The sequence below is a fragment of the Pseudophryne corroboree genome, chromosome 6, assembly GCF_028390025.1.
Source record: "Pseudophryne corroboree isolate aPseCor3 chromosome 6, aPseCor3.hap2, whole genome shotgun sequence".
NCBI lineage: Eukaryota > Metazoa > Chordata > Amphibia > Anura > Myobatrachidae > Pseudophryne > Pseudophryne corroboree.
The window spans coordinates 288,189,043-288,195,042 of record NC_086449.1 but is presented as its reverse complement, the minus strand read 5'-3'; positions in this window follow the sequence as shown (position 1 = coordinate 288,195,042).

Genomic DNA, 6,000 nt, shown 5'->3' with positions numbered 1-6,000 from the left:
GGTCATATTGCAGGGCTCTGTCAGTGCTCCTCCTGTTCCTCCTTGCACAAAGACGGAGGCAGCGGCCCTGCTGCTGGGTTGTTGCCCTCCTACGGTCTCCTCCACGTCTCCTGATGTACTGGCCTGTCTCCTGGTAGCGCCTCCATGCTCTGGACACTACGCTGACAGACACAGCAAACCTTCTTGCCACAGCTCGCATTGATGTGCCATCCTGGATGAGCTGCACTACCTGAGCCACTTGTGTGGGTTGTGGACTCCGTCTCATGCTACCACTAGAGTGAAAGCACCGCCAGCTTTCAAAAGTGACCAAAACATCAGCCAGAAAGCATAGGAGCTGAGAAGTGGTCACCACCTGCAGAACAACTCCTTTATTGGGGGTGTCTTGCTAATTGCCTATAATTCTCACCTGTTGTCTATTCCATTTGCACAACAGCATGTGAAATTGATTGTCAATCAGTGTTGCTTCCTAAGTGGACAGTTTGATTTCACAGAAGTGTGATTGACTTGGAGTTACATTGTGTTGTTTAAGTGCTCCCTTTATTTTTTTTGAGCAGTGTATGTATGTGTATGTGTGTGTGTGTATATATATATATATATATATATATATATATATATACATCTCCTGGAATCACGGCACTGGAGACAGTTTGTATATAAGCAAATGACTTGTATTAGGGTATCATACATATACACTGCACACATTGCATACATATACATACATACATACATACATACATACGTCATACACTGCATTACTATCCACGGCACACCCAGCCCTCCCCCACCCGCGGCACCAAAGGACCCCCTACCCCACCCACGACACCCCCACACCCGTCCCTCCCACACCTGCGCCACCACTGTAACCGTCCCTCTCCCCCACGGCACCCCCGCACCTGCCCCTCCCCCACCCGCGGTGGCTCCGGACTCCCACCCACAGCACACCCGCACGCAGCCCTCCTTCATCCACCGCAACCGCCCCTCCGCCACTCGCAGCACCCCCGCAACTGACCCCTCCCCCACCCACGGCACCCCCCGCACCTACTCCCCCAGCCACCTCTCCACCGCCACTCCCCGAACCACAGCACCTATCATTTATCGTCCCCTGCGTGCGCTGTTTACGCCGTCACAAGAGGTTACGGCCCCTTAACAAACGCACGCCCTTTGTCCGTGCAATATTTAACCACTCACAGAATTATAATTGGAACTAATACTCCATATAATCTAAATATCATATGGCCCAAGGGCATGCAAGTGTTAAGGGGGCATAGCCCCTTGCGACGGTGTGAAGAGCGCCCGTAGGGCACGATGAGCCTCCTAGTATACTATATTTAAACGAAGTGCACCTAAGTACAGGCCATTTTCACACAAACACAGCAATGTGTCTTGATTGTGGATGTTGGGGATTACACATACAGGATTGGTTTCTGCTGCAAACCTCTCACCAATGTTTTGTATGTAAAGTGTCATAAGCCTCTCGTACTGCCTAGTGCATTTAAAGGAATGGACAGTGCTTATCCTGAAGTATATACTGTACAATGGGTGGTCTTCAGTATGCCGATTGTCGGGATCCTGGCGCACAGTATACCGGCGCCGGAATCCCGACAGCCGATATACCGACACTTTTTCTCCCTCGTGGGGGTCCACGACTTCCCTAAAATAGCGTGGCACGCATAGCGCACCACCGTGCCCGCATAGCGCACCACCGTGCCTGCATGGGGCTCATTTGCGCTCGCCACGCTGTCGGTATGCCGGAGGTCGGGCTCCCGGCGCCGGTATGCTGGTCGCCAGGAGCCCGGCCGCCGGCATACCATACTACACCCCTGTACAATTATACATTTAATCTAGGCACAGCTTTCTCAGAGTTGCAAATAAACCAGAAGCCAAGGATGTTGGCAAATGGTGAATAATCTTTGAGAGAAACAGAATGTGTGGTGAATTGCTGTTATGAACTAACTGCGTCAACATAAAGTAATTGTTAAAACATCAGTCCTGTTCTAATGGACAAGAAGCTGAAGTAGCTATCTGGACATCTGTTTATGATTGCCAAGGACACTCATATGGAGTGAAATTTTTAATCAATAAAGCTTAATCATTAAGAAAAACGTTATAACACAATCTTCTTGTTATCAGAAGTCTAGGACACAACACATGTATTTGCCCTTATTTATCAATGAGTGATAAATTTCACTGTGAGTGATAAATTGCACCAGCCAATCAGCTCCTAACTTCCATGTCACTGGCTGCGTTTGAAAAATGACAGGGTAGGAGCGGCTTGGCTGGTGCAATTTATTGCTCACAGTGAAATTTATTACTCATTGATAAATAAGGGCAATAGTATTTTATGTTTGCTTAGGGGGAACATAAACAGTATATGTTATGATAGTAAAATTGGTCTTGCAAGCCTCTGTGAAAAACTTGTACAGCACCATGTAAATTTACAAGCAACTTAGGGACTCAGACCTGATCGCAGCAGGAAATTTGTTCTCTAATGGAAAATAAAGCAGCCAGTATTTACCCTGCACAGAAACAATCTAACTCTCTCTGCACATGTTATATCTGCCCCCCTCCCTGACTGCAGTGCACATGGTTTTGCCCATTCGAGAATGATTTTTCTGCAGCAATCAGGTCTGAATTAGGCCCAATGTTCTGTATGTTTGTTACCCTAACATTGACCACAAACTTGAAGAGAGACAATATGAGTGGTAATGTAATTATATTGTATTATAAAATAAATGCCAAAATACACCACTTAAAAACATGTAAATCATACAGTAAATGAATGTAAAGACCCACCAAGTGTAAATCAGGTCTGAATTAGGCCTATAATTCTTATCTTCCAATGTATAAAATTACCAGATGAATGCAGGGTGGAAACAGTCAGTGGCGAATGCAAGTGGCAAAAGTTCAGTAGTGTTATGAACCACAGGTAGTGGTTCATTCCTGTTTTCCGTTTATGTATTTTATGTTATAAGTTCTCTTGCAGGCCAGGATTTCCCTTTGCTCTGGTTTAGAAGACTCTTGTTTGCTGCCGGTGGTGAGTCTGTGTAATTGCAGCCTGTTTCCATTTGTTTGGCCTCACCTGTCTGTTAATTGCATCTTGTCAGTTTGGAGTCGTGCAACAGGGCAGCTGCACGACATGATTAATTAGGGCTCCCTGTTATATTCTGGCTCTGTGCATCACACAGACGCGGTGATAGTTCTGAGCTAGTTCCTGAGTGTCTGAGCTTCTGTCTAGCAGCTTCCAGCCTTGATCCAGTGTCTGTCCCGGTGTCTGTTCCAGTGTCTGATTCAGTGTCCTGCCATGAAGCGTTCCTGTCCAGAAGTCCTGTGGCTTTGTCTGTGCCTGATCGAGTATCTGGATTCTTGGTGTCCACCGGTCTGTCGTTTGGGATTCTGCCTGTCCTCCGGTTCCGTGAGCCTGTGTCTGCTACATTGGGGGTTCCTGTCCGTTTGCCAGTATTTGTACCAGTTTTGTGAGTAGCGGCCTTGCCGCGTCCGTCGGCCTAGGCCGCTGTATTCTTTGGTTATATCTGTTACTGGTGTTTTGCAGAGGGTTCTGCATATGCTGTCACCGCCGGTACACAACAGTATTGTGTCGGCGTGTGGACAGCATTTCCTTTGTTGTTCTTTTCCTTTGGCGGCGTGCCGCACATATATTTAGTTTTAGGGTTGTTAGTAGCCCCTAGCCTTCTGTTTGCTTTAGTTAGAGGTCTCCTTGTTATTATCCTGTCTCGGTTCACACCTTGTCTCACTCAAAGACCTGGGGGCATCGGAGTTGGGCAGACCTAATCCGCCCTTCAAACGCGGCTGCAGTGGGCCCAAGAAACCATAGTCACACAGGCTTGAACTGACCACACGGGTGAAACAATGGAGGTAGGCTGCTAGGGGCTATTTCCATACCACACCTTATTTCAGCGTCACGTTCTGGTGCTCTGGACTCACTACGCAAAATCTCTCTTGTTCTGAGCACCAGAAACGTAACATTATCACCGGCCATACAACAAAAAAGAGACAAAGCTAAATAGTAGTTTTTTTCTTTTTTGGTCCAGTGTCTTGTCTAGAGTCCAGTCCTGTCTAGAATTCAGTGTGCAGAATCCAGTCCGGTGTTTAGAATCCAGTCCTGTCTAGAATTCAGTGTGCAGAATCCAGTCCGGTGTTTAGAATCCAGTCCTGTCTAGAATTCAGTGTGCAGAATCCAGTCCGGTGTTTAGAATCCAGTCCTGTCTAGAATTCAGTGTGCAGAATCCAGTCCGGTGTTTAGAATCCAGTCCTGTCTAGAATTCGGTGTGCAGAACCCAGTCCAGGGTCTAGAATCTTGTCTAAGAATCTTGTCTAAGAATCGTGTCTTAGAATCGTGTCTAGTCTTGTCTTGTCAAGTTTGAAATCCTCCTATGCCTACTATGCAAGCCCTGCAAGCATCTCTCTCAGCCCTGAACTCTGCTTTCAGTGCTTTGAAACCTGAGCGGCTGGAAGTTTTGCAGCAATCCTTAAAGCAACTTCAAAACCTTCTGACCAAAATGTTTCTTATCTTGCCAGAAGTTGTTGAGAGTACATCTATCTCTGAAGAGACTCTTGCTCACAATATGGTGACAAGAGAATCCTCAGGTTCAGTTGGAGAGAAAAAGTTTAAAAGTTTTCTGCGGCCCAGGCTCTCAGAAGAGGAGCGTCTGCGTCGCAGAAACTTACATTTATGCCTATATTGTGGGGGTTTAGGCCACTATCTGCAGACCTGTGAATTGCGCAAGCCAAAGTGTGGCGACAAGTCCTGCCCCCTGGCCAAGTTGAGTCAGGATACAAGACCTACTCCTGTCTCTACTGTGGCAGAGGTACTTGTCACACAACCCACACTAAAAAGCACTCTGTCCTATAATTGGGGTCCTTGGGCTAGGGAGCCCCATTATAGATTCAGGAACCAAAGGAGAATTTTTCTCTCCTCTCTTGATTTTCCTGTTGAAGCAGAGTTGCAAACCCCTGGAGCGGTGCCCGGGGTCCTGGAGCGGTGCCTGATGCCCGGGGTCCTGGAGCGGTGCCCGATGCCCGGGGTTCTGGAGCGGTGCCCGATGCCCGGGGTCCTGGAGCGGTGCCCGATGCCCGGGGTCCTGGAGCGGTGCCTGATGCCTTAGGGTCCTGGAGCAGTGCCCGATGCTCAGGGTCCTGGAGCGGTGCCCGATGCCCAGAGTCCTGGAGCGGTACCCGATGCTCTGGGTCATAGAGGGACATCGAATATAATAGCTCAGGTGTCAATACCAGAAGGGGTCTCAGTAGCTGTTACCCCAGGTAGGGACTTGAAAAGCGCAACCCCAGAAAGGGTATCTAAAACCATAGTTCTAGAAGGGAACTCGAGAAGCAAAATCCCAGAAGGGATCTTTGAAGTAATATCCCCAAGTGGGGTCTCGAGAGACACAGCCCCAAAGAAGGGTCTAGAGGTCGCTTCCCCAGGAAAGAACTCAAGAGGCATAGCGTTAGTGGAGGTTCTGAAGGTTATAGCTTCAGCAAAAGTCCCGGAGGTCATAGTCCCGGGAGAAGTTTCGATAATTATCGACTCAGAGAGGGAGGCTGACGGCCCGGTCCCAGAGAGGGAGGCTGACGGCCCGGTCCCAGAGAGGGAGGCTGACGGCCCGGTCCCAGAGAGGGAGGCTGACGGCCCGGTCCCAGAGAGGGAGGCTGACGGCCCGGTCCCAGAGAGGGAGGCTGATGGCCCGGTCCCAGAGAGGGAGGCTGACAGCCCGGTCCCAGAGAAGGGAGGCTGACGGCCCGGTCCCAGAGAGGGAGGCCAACGGTCCGGTCCCAGAGAGGGAGGCCGACGGCCCGGTCCCAGTAAAAGAATCCGAGGTGCTGACCCCAGCGGGGTTCCCGAAGGCCACTGCCCCAGCGGGGTTCCCGAAGGCCACTGCCCCAGCGTGGTTCCCGAGGGCCACTGCCCCGGGTGGGGTTCCGAGGGCCACTGCCCCGGGTGGGGTTCCGAGGGCCACTGCCCCGGGTGGGGTTCCGAGGGCCACT